The 14,848-nt window shown below is 37.5% G+C and overlaps 1 protein-coding gene across 3 annotated transcripts in view; it reads left to right on the top strand.

Moving 5' to 3' along the window:
• Positions 1 to 14,848, top strand: part of LOC150091582 (uncharacterized) — a 110,774-nt gene that overhangs the window by 43,043 nt on the left and 52,883 nt on the right. Inside the window, exon 2 of one of the 3 annotated variants that reach the window (XR_016547612.1) lies at positions 10,222 to 10,609. The exons of the other annotated variants lie outside the window; for them this stretch is intronic. The gene's annotated coding sequence lies outside the window, so the exon portion shown is untranslated. Of the gene's footprint in view, positions 1 to 10,221; positions 10,610 to 14,848 lie in introns of those variants that run through there. 3 annotated transcript variants of the gene reach the window in all.

The following is a 14,848-nucleotide window of genomic DNA, read 5'->3' as shown; positions in this document are numbered from 1 at the left end:
GACCAAAGAATAATCATTAACGGAATACAAAGCGTTTACGTAGTTTTATAGGAATGGTTTGATGCTCCTTTCTTTTTCTTTTTTCTTCTTTTTTTTCTCCCTATTGTACGAAGTAACTCAAGAAATGCTTACTGCGAGCAGCGATATTACACTGTTCTGAACCCAAAAGAAATATAAAGCTGTTAAGTCTAAGCCAGGAATGGGGAAAGTGAGGCTCACGTTCCCATGCTGTCTGCAACGTTGATTGATGCGAATTAATATATATATATATATATATATATTCCTCACGTCGTCGAAGGGACTCGAACTTAGGTCTTTTTCGTCTAGTGCAGGGAGGACGGAGATCCTATCAACTATGCTACCCACGAGGGCAGAGAGAGAGAGAGAGAGAGAGAGAGAGAGAGAGAGAGAGAGAGAGAGAGAGAGCAATCTAATACCAATTATAAGTTTTGGCGAAACTTCTTTTCCAGTTGGTGAGAACTGTTTGCGTTATGTACAGCAAAACCTGTGAAATCCATATTTCTTTGTTTCCTATCTGCTAAAAGATAACAAAAACACTTCACATATAAATTTTACTACTGAAAAAGTGATTACAAAAAACTTGCTCCTTTTGAATCTCCATTATTTGAGTTAAATGATTGTGGACTGGTTAATATGAACAAATTTGATACAATCCATAATTTTGTTAACCTCTGTACTTTGTTCATCCGCCAACTGTTTCACAATGGCAAATGCTAGTACAAGGGAACAAAAAAAAACTTATAGTTAAATGGTTGTTTTAACGAAGGTGACAAATACACTGCTCGAAAAAATTAACAGAACAAAATGTTTCCATGAATATTTTATTACAAAGTGTCGCCGGAGGCATTATGCAAATGATTCAGGCCTTCTAAAAACACGGGTTGCCTTCTAAAAACATGGGTTGGTAGATGATTCTTTGAGTGGCGCGCCGTTAGACAACTTGAAGCCAGGAAGTCGCAGGTGGAGGTGACACGTTGGCCTAATGCATCACACAGTGTTTCGGTTGTTATTTGTTATTTGGTTTTTTAGGAGCATTAGCAACTAAGGCCATATTGCTCCGGGATATGCGGTGGTCATTCCCTGACCTTTCCGCATCCTCCGTATTTGGTGGTGACGGGCTCGAACTCCGGTCTAATCAAGAAGCGTGCGCTACGCACTGCTGCTCCTTCCCACCTGGCTACGGAGGCGCCCAGTATTTCGGCACTATGGAAGCAGTTTCAGGAAGCAAGAGCCAATAAAGAGAAGAGCTGGCTACGCCTGAGGACTACATCAACCAGAACAGCCCGCTATCTGGTTCTAACAGCAAGACGGAACCCTACGATATCCTGTCATCAACTGTCTCTTGAGGTTGCTACGGCCACAAGTGAAAACATTTCCAACCGGATTATGTGAAGAAGGCTCAATTCAAGTGAACTCTAAGCAAGGAAGCCAGTGGTTTGTATCCTATTAACCCCAAATCACAGCATAGTTGGCGAAACTGGTGCAATGAATATGTGATTTGAAGCCCTGACAAATGGGGTACAGTTCAGTTCTCTGATGAGTCCTGTTTTAGTCTACAAACAGATTCTAGACGTTATTTCATCTGGTGACAACAAGGAATGCGGTACCAACCACCAATATCAGAAAAAGGGACCATTATGGTTGAGACTATGTTCTCGTGTGGGGCGGAATAATCATCAACGGCCGCACCCCTCTTCATCTTTTTGATAGAGGATGCCGTAACTGCGCAAAGGTACCGAGAACAGATCCCTGAACCCTATGTGCTGCTTTTTAGGAGTGCGGCTGACCTAGGTTTTCTTTTCATGCATGACAATGCTGTTACACATAGAGCTCAAGTGGTGGAGGAATATCTCGAAACTGATGATATCTAAAGACTGCTATGGCCAACACGATCAACAGACTTAAATCCGATCGAACGTGTGGAACGCCCTTGGGCGTCGCATTGCGCGCTGGCAGCCAATTTCTCGGTCACTTGGTGAGCTAAGGTCTGTTGTTGTTATTGGGTTTTATGAGCATTAGCGACTAAGGCCACATTGCTCCGTATACATGTATACTGTATGCAAATTTCGTGTGTTCTGTGGTCGATTTTCTGTTTGCTGGACGAAAAACCAGAGTTTCCGGGAGATAAACCATGCTACTCTCGCCTGAGAACGACTAACTCAGCGAAATTGTGAAAAAGGCCCATAAAAATTCCTCTCGTCATATCGACGGGACTCGAATGGGGCTTTTCCATCGGGTGTGAGGAAGACAGCGATTCTACCAACTGAGGCTAAGGTGGATGCCATTGCCAACTGAGGCAATGGTGGAAGAATGGGATTTGTTGCCACAGAATCTTATAGGCACCCTTACATCGAGCATGGTTCACCGCTGCCAGGCCTGTTTAGCCACTGGAGGAGATCATAAGCCGTATGATATCACGTGACCATATTTTCGAGCATCTTGCTTGTATCGACTTTTGTAATGTGATCGTTTTGGTAATTCTTATACAACCCCTATAAATGTCCCTTATACCTAGCCGAAGTTTCTCGCTGTCTTCTCATTTCATCGTTATTCTACGGTACCACCATACTAAAGTTTGTCCCCCCTTCATCGCAAGCTGCACGAGTTACACCACGTTTTCTACATGTTCTGAAAATTTTGTCGAGCAGTGTATTTATTTGAACAGTAAATCTGTATGCCTCACCTTTTTGGAATCAGTTTTAGTTGAAAAACGATCAACCAAGATTGTCATTAATCCACCAAGCATAACGAAAACAGCATTTGCAAGGACAACTGTGATTAGACATTACTGCTTTGCACTCGCTCAGAATTTAAAAGACCCCAAGGCCTTTTCTTTGGAGAAGAAAATTATTGGAAAAAATGTTCAAAATACTGTGTAAATTTTATTTTTATTACCTTAAAGAACCATTCTCTTTGTCCATTTCTTCTAAAAATTGGTTTACTTCTTTAACCTTTTATTGTTCATATCGTTTTATTAGAAATCTGGCGAGCCTACTTTAACAATTTTTATGTGTCGAGCAATCAATATTTAAAAACAAAAACAATCAGCGTTCCAGTCCGTAGTGCACGCAAATGCAAACTGAATGAACTTATTTTATATCGCCGTACTTTATTATTATTATTATTATTATTATTATTATTATTATTATTATTATTGTAAACGAATTCTCTTGATAAATAAAATTGTATTGTATTGTATTGTATTGTATTATTATTATTATTGTTTCTCTTATATTATTTCTCCCTGATTGGGGATTTCACCTCGTGACAAGAATTGCTACCAAGTACGCAGGGTGATTGTTGTTATGTTAACTCTGACTATCCTACAGGTGTTCAGGATTGCGACTTTCTGAAGTTCCTTGTAGATGTTCGCTGGGAGACCTATTGCTGCTAGGCTGCTATGTAGGGTCTTTGGCACAATACCGGTGGTTGACACGATGATCGGGATTGTCGTTACTTGTTGCATATGCCACATCTCTTTGATCTCCTGTTTTAGATTCGTGTACTTCCTGATTTTTTCCTCGTGGGTTTTCTGGAGGTTGCCAGTGTTGGGTACCGCTATATCAATCAGACAGGTAGCCTTTTCCTTCTTGTCCACAAGGATATCCGGTCTGTTGTGAGGTATTGTCTTCTCCGTTATTATGGCACGGTCCCAGTACAGCTTGTGGGTTGGGGTCTCTATTACTGCACACATTCTTTAATCAACTGGTATTTCCTTGCTAGCTTCTGATGTATTATCCTGGCTACCTGGTCGTGTCTACGAGCGTACTCAGTCTGGGTGATCACCCTGCATCCCGCGGTGATATGTTCGATCGTTTCTGAGGCCAAGTGGCATCGTCGACATGTGTCATCAGATGTATTTTCTGTAGTTTCTGGTGTTGATAACCTGATGTTGGTTTTCAACCTTTTTTTTTTTTTCTGTTTTCTGTTTCTCGATGAGGTCTCCCTCTTTCCGAGCTATTGTCAGTCTCACCATGGCTGACTTCGGTTGGTGTTGGCGGCTCTTGGTCACCATTGTCATTGTCTTTCTCATGATATCCTCCAGCTATTATTATTATTATTGTTGCTCTTATATTATTTCTCCCTGAATGGAGGTTCCACCTCGTAACGAGTATTGCTACCAACTACACAGGGTGGTTGTTGTTATGTCTGGTGTCACTGTTGGTCGAGGAACTCTGACTATCCTACAGGTGTTCAGGATTGCGACTTTCTGGACTTCCTTGTAGGTGTTCCTGGGTTGTTATTATTATTGCTCTTATATTATTTCTCCATAATTGGGGGGGGGTTCCACCTTGTGACACGATTATGGGATGATCGTTACTTGTTGCATATGCCACATCTCTTAGATCTCCTGTCTTAGGTTCGTGTGCTTCCTGAATCAGGCCATATTATTATTATTATTATTTAGTTTATCACCCAAAAAAAAAAATTATATATATATATATATATATATATATATATATATATAGAGAGAGAGAGAGAGAGAGAGAGAGAGAGAGAGAGAGAGAGAGAAATATATATAATATAATATCATAATATATTATGATAATATATCATAATTTTATCATAATATATATTATCACTTTATCATAATATATAAAAATAAAAAAAATACTTGTATACACAGCCTACATCCATTTTATCATAATACTTGCTACTGGCCTACCTGCCCCTTAAATGTCGTCAGATTGCCAACCTCGAAAACAGTTTATTTCAGTGGTAGAAACACGCCAAATAAACGGTAGTGTATTAGTTACCCTCAACGAGGTTAATTTATTAGTTATCCTGAGGTTAATGTATTAGTTATCCTTAACGGTTTATATTTATAAACCTGGTTATTGTGCCCATTTCAATGTGAAAATTTACCGTCATTCATTTTATCTCCCCCACCCTCAGTGCCTTATGCACCCCCCCTTCCATCCAAGATGCCTAGTTTACAAGCTCTACAACCCACGTCTTCATATAGACGCACCTTTGTTTTTCTCACCAGACGAGTTGCCCATTTTTTAACTCTTTCAAAAACTCGATGGTTGTTATTTGCAGCCACCCAACCTAAACAAAACAATCCAAATGTGGTCCTATCATTGACTTGTATAACGGGACTATAATTTCATACCTAAGAGGAGGTTACTGTTATAGTATAAATTTTATTTGGAACATGAAATTAAGAAATACAACTGATATATAAATGCGATTAATAATCCACTTAAATGAGGCTCCCAACCGATTTTTGCTCACTTTTTAAAAATAGAAATCATGTTTATGAACTTGCCATGTATAAGTCCGGAGCTAGCCCCAGCGAGTAGCTTCCCTAGAGTGGCGAGTGTCGAGAAGTGCTCTTAAATATCTGCGCTCCGGTTATCGCCCGCTTCTTTGCCCACAATCGCACTATAAACATCACTTATTTAATAAGTGATGTTTATAGTGTGATGTTTATTTATATTCCAATTAAAATTTTCAGTGCATAAGAAAAAGTCCTGTAATTTCCCGATGAAGGATATTTCATCTTAATTTCGATCTGACCTAAACAAGCTTCGTTATTCGCAGTGTTATTAAAAGAGGACATATGTTCAAACTAAGAGTGAAGAGTTATAGACATTTTGAAGTTTTTCTTTAGTCAGCTTTGTTAGTCATTGAATAAGATGGCTCCTGGGTAGTTGAGGCCGATGGCTTGGGGAAATTCAAAGGATTGATACATGTGGGTAGGTTAATATTACTGAATATTGCTAATTGCCCCCAGCCAGGTGATATCCATTAGAACAAACATCCCATCTGTGTTCAGCGATCGAAAGAGCACCTTAAACTTCAGTCAAATCCGCTCAAATACCTAGGTATTAACCTCTGTAGCCCGCTTCTCTGACGTCAGGGGTCGGCAACCCTTTTGAGTGAAGAGCCATTTTTGATCTAATAAGAAAAAAAAAAGAGAGAGAGAGAGAGAATCCGAAGAGCCGCACTTCACTCAAGCTGGGAGGTGAGGGGGGGGGGTTAGGAAATGGAATAGAGTGGGAAGGTGTTTTATTAAAAATATATATTTTGTATTATTTATTAATACAGTGTAATATTTCTAATTAATGTGACTTTTGCTGCTGAACTTCTTGAGCTAGTCTCTCAACGTCAGGGAAGTATGCCGTAATTTTTATCTTTAAACATGCTGAGAGACTCGCATTGTTCAGACGGTTTCTTGATTTATTTTTAATATACAGTAGTTCATGTTCGAAAATATTTGCCCGCAGAAATTCGTCGAACCAAACTGAGAGAAGTCCAAACACAAATATTTTCAAATTCATATAAATGTCCGGTAAGCTACTCCACACATCGAACACAATTTGGTCTTGATTTTCAACTCATCTATCGCCGTCCATTTGTGTAAAATTGCAAGAGCAGCCTTTTACCCCTCCAGATCCTCAATTTCAGTTTTAAGGCATTTTAATCTTACACTCCACATGTCCTTGATTTTTAAGTCCTCTAACTCCAATTCAAACTTTGCTTCATGTGGGCTAAAAGTTAAAGAGCCGCAGATTGCCGATCCCTTCCCTACGTGATTGCCCCAGAGTATAAACAGAAAATTAATTTATATTCCAAGAGCGGTCCTGCATTACCGTAAATATTGATTACAAGTCGTTATAATCGGAACTTGAGTTGAATCCAAAATCTAAAAAAGAAACTAAATGTTAAATAAAACAACAAAAAAAAAAGTTGCTAGAAATTCTTGAAGGCCACGCATGAACTGAGGACCGCCAGATGGATACCCTGATTCTTGTGAAAATATTCATAATAAATTATCTTATATTATAAAACTTTAGTACTAACTACATATTATACAATTTTAAGCTGTACTGAAAATCTAGGACTTCGTTGTGGAAAATGTGTTGGATGTTACACTTTTCCGCTTTTTAAGTTCTTACATCACCTCACACTAGGTCAGTTGCCCGCCTATGTAACGAACAGTCTTAAATGTAATGATAATGAAGTGACAAATGAAAACTAGCAAAACCAATGGTGATAGCAGCTGCATAGACAAGGCTTGCCTATCTAGTATATTGTAATGTGTAAGCGTGTGTCATATATATAAGTCAAGGCAAACAACAGATGTTTTTTTTTTTTTTTGTTCTCATAAACTTGCTGACTGTGGGGATCTTTTTTCTTTGATATACCACCCTAAGGCTATTATACGTGACTAAATAGCAGATCTGTTCACGTATTTCCTATGGGCATTTAACAAATTAACGTCGGTCAACATTTTGGGTTATTGTAAGTTTATGAAAAATTAAGGTTCTAAATTTTTTCTTAAAAACATTAATTTTATTCAAATGCGCGCACATTTTAATGTTGGGGGTAAAATAAATAAAAGTTAATTAATGTACGCGGTACGTTAAATTTCAGGCGCATCACCAATAGCAATAATTTATAACCAAAAAAAAAAAAAAAAAAAGAGAGAAAAAGCAACGAGTTATGTGTGAACCGAAAACAGTTCATTTCTGAGCATCCACCATATTGCCTATTCAATCCAGCAATCAGCACATAGCAACAAGCATAATATCCAGTGCTTCAGCTACAATATACGGTACATATATGGATAGTGTATGTGATATGTATTAAAAAAAAGAAAGAAAAGAAAGAATAAATTACTGGATTTATATTGGTCCGATTTTAATGAAATATGAGCTGGTTGGACAGATCTTTTTAAAAGAGCCAAATATAAAATTATATGAAAATCCACTCCCTGATATCGAGTTATTACATACGGACGGAAAGACATTTATTTACTATATTCGAAGTATACCCCGGCACTAGTGGGGTACATAAAATAAGTACAAATCTGAATAACAAGTACACAGAAGAGTGAACTGTATGCAATAAATAAGTACAATACAATTTAAACTGAAAGAGTTTGGCAGGGCAGATTCACTTAACGAAAAGGTTAGTACAATTGCATCATGTTTTTTTCGTAAGTGAATTACCAAATTGGTAAAATGGCATCGTTTTTATCATATCTCATACCTTCACAACGAATTGCCTAATATTGCACTACCTCGAATAAGAACGCTTCACCAATGGAGAAGACCATTGTTACTTATTCTCGGTGGATACTACCACCCAACAACCAAGTTATACTTCATAACTGGATTGTCACTATTGCAACACCACGGTACCTACCCAGCGATGATAGGCCAAATAGCCTTAAAACGACCGACTGAGTGGTGGTATCCATCGAGAATAAGTAACAATGGTCTTCTCCATTGGTGAAGCGTTACTTATTCGAGGTAGTGCAATATCAGGCAACTCGCTGTGAAGGTGGACATGTGAATAAGTAACAATATGAGATATGATAAAAACGATGCCATTTTACCAATTTGGTAATTCACTTACGAAAAACCATGATGCAATTTCACTAACCTTTTCATTAAGTACAATACAATATAAATACAAAAATGACATTATGCAAAATATAAAAAAAAAAATTGCGAAGACAATAGGCTTTTTATGCGCATAAAACTCATGAAGCATGTGGACATCGACATTTATATATAAACTAGTTTATTGAACTGAGCTGCACCAAGTAATCAAAACAATTAGCAATACCTCTGCACCAGTAGTGCCCAACACTTTCGCGTGTCTCTCCATTTTCTGCAAATCTGGAATCGATCCAGGTTCTTTAACATACCCTTCGTGAAAGAATATGTTAAGAATTTGCTGTCCATCTTGAATTCTACATTATTTAAGGATCAATTTTATTAAAACTCTATGAATAATGGGTTCATATATCTGATAAAATTTTTGGTCTCGGTACTGGGGATCACAAGTCTAGAACTAGACTTTCCCATATCGTAAATACATTCATATTTGAAATATTGAAATCTCACCTGTAATTACAATCAAACAAGTTAGTTAATGAACGCAGTGCGTTACATTTCAGGAGCGTTAGCAAATAGCAATAATTCATGATGTATAACAAAACAAAAAAAAAAAAAAGGACTTTTATGCGCGAACTAAGAAAATTTCGTTTCTGCGCATCTGCCATATCTGCTGCTCCTCCAAACCAGTGCACGGAAACAAACATAATATCCAGAACTTCAGCTGCAATATAATATATACATAGTCTATGGTATACGTATGAAAAAGTAATAATAATAATAATAATTTCCGGATTTCTATTGGTCCGATTTTAATAAAGTTTAAGAAAGCTTGATAAATCGTCCTGAAAGAGATAAACATAAAATTTCAAGTAAATTCATCCACTAAAAGTTGCTTTATTGCTTGTGGACGGACAGACAAAAGAAATTATAATTGTCGGATTTATACTGGTCCGATTTTAATGAAATTTAAAATGGCTTGATAAATCTTTTTAAAGACCCATATATAAAATTTTATGAAAATCCATCAACTGGGAGTAGAGTTGTTACATGCGGACGAACGGACAAGTTAAGAAAATCTGCGCCTTATACATATATGCCAACACGCGCCTGAAAATTAAGCCCAAACCGAGAATATTTCGTTTTTGCGCATTCGTCACATTCAAATTAATACCTCCAACCAGTGCATGCTATAAACATAATATCCAGTGCTTAAGCTACAACATACCGTATATGGATTACCCTATAAGTGATTGTATGAAAAAAAAAAAAAAATATATATATATATATATAATAATTGCTGAATTTCTATTGATCCCATTTTAATGAAATTTAGAATGGCACCACAAACCTCTAATCTTTTTAAGAGGCCCAAATATGAAATTTCATGAAAATCCATCTCCTGGGAGTTGAGTTATTTGATGCGACGGATAGACAAATAAATAACTGCTAGATTTCTACTGGCCCGATTTTAATGGAATTGGAATGGCGATACAGATGTTTCTAAAAGAGGGAAATATAATTTTTTTTGAAAATCCATCACTAGTAGTCGTGTTATTACATGCAGACAGACGGACATGACGAATACAACAATGGGCGTATTACGCATATATACTAACGCGCCTTTAAAAAATTAAAAAACGGCTCAGAGAGATCAAACTGAAAAATCAGTTTGGAAATAAATAGTATCTATATATATATATATACTCGTATTCGTATAGGTTATCGAAAGAAGCTTCTCAATGTTTAGCCATTTTTCCATTCAGTATTCTAATTTTCTATACTAAACCTTTCTGTAGAATAAACCAAGGCCAAAACATTAATGATTCTATTGTTATCTTTTCAGTTTCTAAAGACACTCTTGGTTAATGTTGCGGGCGGAGCATTGCAACGATGATTCCTTTTAAAGGGTTTGAGAAAATGCGTATTATGTCGTCACACACAGCACGTATACACAATACTGAACCAGTATGCACGTAGAGAGAAATTAATGACATGTGACTGACATCTGAAAGCATGGAGTCGACAGCGGTTTGATAAACAGACAACTGTTTATACTGTATAAACGTGATTTGAACGTCTAAATATGCAGCACTCTATTTCTTCCTTTTATATAAAATCAGCATTAAGTGTACTTAACCTGAATATGAAATGCTTTGGAATAAAAAGGCAGTTTACCCGAAGACAGTATAGAGCAGGAATTTCAAACGTTTCTTGATCCGAATTAGTATTCTAACTAATTTTTAAGGGCATCAAAACTGATTAATAATAATATCGTGGTTTAAAAAAAAAAAAAAAAAAAAAACTGAAATTAAAGTTTTCTTATTAAAACATCATCACAACGTTAAAAATAAAAACAAGATCATTCGATATAAGTGTAGGATAAGTCAAAAGTAGCTTCACATATTTGGCGCCTTATAATTTTTTGATGTTTACATAGCAGAAACATTGTACTGGAAGAAAATTATAGTACAAAATCAAAAAAATCTGTTTCTATATGACTTCCAGGAGTGGCTAATGGGGGAAACCCTGGGGGTCCGCCACAACAACACACGAATATCCCCTGACTTCCAGGAGTAATGCAACACACAATCCAATCGCAATCAACCTCTTGCAAGATGTGCATTAATAGCTAGTTTTAACTGTGTCGATCCGCTGCAGTGATCCTTCTCTTAGTCATTCATAATGGTTGTAAAGGGGGCAGTTTTACGTATAGTCCTTAACAGAACCCCACATAAAGAGTTTTCACTCCAAAAGCATGTGGTTCGGAGCATGAGCTGCTCATAGAACTGGACCTGCGCACCCTAGCCGTCGATCCGGAAAGTGGAGTTCCAAACAACTTCGAACATCCTTAAAGAAATGAGGAGGGGACGCGTTATCTTGTTGGACGAGCACGCCGGGATCACCATGAGCAATTTTAAGGATCAGATAATTCTCCAGCATGTCTCGATACATGGGAATGGTGATTGTTCTTTCTGTGAAGAAAGGGCCGTATATATTTCTGCATTACCTTCAGCTGTAATAGTTTTTACCTTCCGTAACGCGTAAGGTTTTAGATGCAACCGCCTTTTTTGTGATATACCAAGTTTTACGCTGGTTCAATATGTTGATTTTTGTGTATATGGTTGAAACTCCTTACTTCCTCAACATTCCCCTCACTTACGATAGGACTACTGGTCTTTTTAATATGGCCCGCAGAACACCTGGTAGCTACAAAAGTCTTATTCCAATCGTAGATCGAATGACTGCACAAGTTTTGCCGAACCTTCCATGAAATTTCCGTTTTAATTTATGTTAACCAAAAAATGCATTACGTTCTTTCTGCACTGGTGTATGTCGCCATTTCTATTTACACCACAGCAGCGCCGACCGGGCTAGCCGAGTGGGTAAAGTACCTGCCCGGCAACCCAAAGGTCGCGGGTTCGATTCCCGCCTCGGGCTTGGATCAAAGTACTGCAAAAACCTTGGGAGGTGCAATATGGCCACAGAAGCCGATGCGCCAACAACTACCAAATCAAAAAAAAAAAAAAAAAAAAAAACTACAGCAGCGTCACAAGTGGCCACTCCGACAAGCAATAACAAATGAGCATGTAAACTCTAACTTTACCTGTTTTTTTTTTGTTACTGATGCCATACATATTGACTGTAATGAACAAACTTTCAAAGTTATGAACTACTTTTGACTTATCCTGCACATTACAGTACTCTGCCAAGTTCGGATAGCTCTCTTCGTCCCCGTCGATGCAGTGTACAGAATCCACAGAAAGTGGTTCTATGGTTGGTTGATTAATAAAAGTAACCTTTGAAAAAAGAGAAATAAAGATATTTACGCACGTAGGGATAAACTAGGAGACAAAGGATTGCGTTAACTGTCATGAGACGTCACTATATCATTTATTCAAAGTGTCTGCTTTCTCTGGTCGGGTTCCTTTTTGAGGGATGAAAAACCTGAGTGTCTGTAATTCATTACGAAGAATAAAACCTTGTTCTTCAATGTGGTGATAATGCGTTTTGTATTTTTTTTTTTTTTTTTTTTGTTATAATACACACACACAATAATTTATCTTCTCATCGTAAATCCGTGTGGCCAACCTATAGTATATTGTTAATCTTTACAAGTGTAAACTGTTCGTCTCCTAAAGCCTGAAAACAAACAACTAATAATGTTAGTAGAAACGTAGCAAATTATATTAAACGACCAGCGTTGTTTGTCTGTTTGTCTGTGAAATCCTAAGCAGGTTTTAGAGACAAACAGACAAAGAGCAAATAAAAAGTTTTGCTTGGTAGTGTTCGTGATAAAATATTCGTATAAAAAAAAAAAGCAATAATATGTGGACAAAAGTTTTTACAGGGACTTTGACTGGACTAATACAGTTATTATTAAAAAAATTCAATGTAAAGGTTTACATGAATACAACAATAAAATGAGTTTACTTAGACGTAAAAAGGGGTGTTCAACAGAGCAGCCTGATTATCTACTACACGTAACTGCAGGGTAAAATCATATTCAGTTCCACATGCACCCGAATACAATTTTACCCTGCAGTTACATGAAACTATCTTGAAACGTCAGTACTTGAAGCGTTCGTACAATGCAGTACATACTGCGAAGGGCCTGCTGTCCCACAGAGCCCGAACTAATGTACAGAATGTGTTGACCAACATTCGAGTCACGACGTATGTCGAACCGCAAAGCGTGAGACCCATCTGGTGTGTCTCACGACAGTTAAAGTGCTAATAATTAGTTGTTTTTTTAATTTTATTCATATTCATCCTCTCCTAATCAATTCAGAACGAGTGAATATGAATAAATTTTTGTTGTGTGAATGAAGTCTTGTTGTGTACGTAATATGGCTCTCAAAGACACAAAGAAATTTTTAAGTTATGATTCTCAGTAGGATATACTGGAAGATGACTGTCGTTAACCAAAATATAAGTCGATCTGAAGTACAGTATAACATTTATTTACAAAAACTTCACCGCTGAGAGAGAGAGTAGTAGGGTTTTAGGAGCATCAGCGACTAAGGCCATATTGCTCCGTGTATATTTTCTGTAAATTGCGTGTGTTCTGGGTCGATTTCCTGATTTGTTGGACGCAATACTCGAGTTTCCGGGAGAAAAAAACTATGGTGCCCTCGCCTGAGATGGGATTCGAACTGAGGTGTTTTTCACCCGGTGTAGGGAGCACGGAGATCCTACCAACTGTTCTACCCATGAGGGCAGAGAGGGAGGGAGTGGTAGAGAGAGAAGAGAAGAGAAGAGAGGAGAAAGGCTGGTTTTTTTTTTTTTTTTTTTTTTGCTTGTTCGTTGTATTGCGTTCCTGTGATATTTCCTGGTGTTTAACTAGATAATTTCTGCGACATTTATTCCCATCACCACATCTGACAATTGTACATTAATCGAATGAAAGTAGGTCGAGGACGGTGCTGGCAGCCAAACATCCGTTAACATTGATAATGAAGGAAGAAAATGTGATACTCCCTTCAGGCTACCAGACTACAGTTTTCTGTTATTCTCCTACAAATTAAAGAAGTGGGAGGTTCCGAAATGAAATTCTTTGGCACTTTTACCACGATTTCAATGGGACCTCCTTAGGCGGATACATCAAATGAATCAGGCTGATGTGCATCTAATTCGCACCTTTCTAGTAAAACCCAGAAATTATTGTCAACACTGAACAAATCTTTAGGTCAAGTTTAATTTCTACAGCTAGGGTACATCAAGTAATAAATGAAAAAAACAGGCGTTCTTAGAGAACTCACGATTACAGACATATAAGATAGTGCAAATGCATCATGTCTATACGCAGAAAATTAACCGAAATTATTATAATGGCATCGTTTCATTACATCTCATATTGTGAATGCCTTCACAATGAGTTGCCCATTCTGTTATAAATAAAATAAATTTTCTGTTTATACTCCGGGACGACCACACGGTCAGAGGATACTTCGAATAAGTAACACATTTAGGCCTGACGTAGCCGAGTGGTCAGGGGCGAGAGTGCATACCACGTGTTCCTTGAGTGGACCGAAGTTCAAGCCCGTGACTACTAAATACGATAAATATTTGTATTGACGATTGATTGTAAACTCTATTGACTTGGTTGTCGTGCCGGAGTATAAACAGAAAATTTATTTAAAATTTATCACTTCTCCAATATAGAAAGACTACTGTTACTTATTCTCAGTGGATACCACCACCCTACGGCCGTTTCAGGGTATACATGTAGGGATATAATGCTCTTTAACCTACAGGATCCTAAAAGTTAGAGAAAAGCTTAAGAGTTAACGGAAAGAAGGACCAAAGTTTACCCCAAAAGAAAGGAAAAGGAGTCACATTCATTATTCATACTCATTTTAACTCATTAGTACCAGGCTAGTTCTGGCTGCCCATTCATCCCCAGGAAGGCCTCCAGACAGCCATTTCAGGATATATATATATATATAAGTTAGTAGTCGTGAAGGGCAATG

Source organism: Mastigoproctus giganteus, chromosome 1 (genome assembly GCF_048544385.1).
Source record: "Mastigoproctus giganteus isolate SK-2022 chromosome 1, ASM4854438v1, whole genome shotgun sequence".
In the NCBI taxonomy this organism is placed as follows: Eukaryota; Metazoa; Arthropoda; class Arachnida; order Uropygi; family Thelyphonidae; genus Mastigoproctus; species Mastigoproctus giganteus.
Note: the sequence above shows the minus strand (reverse complement) of the source record. Positions and strands in the feature narration are given on the sequence as shown.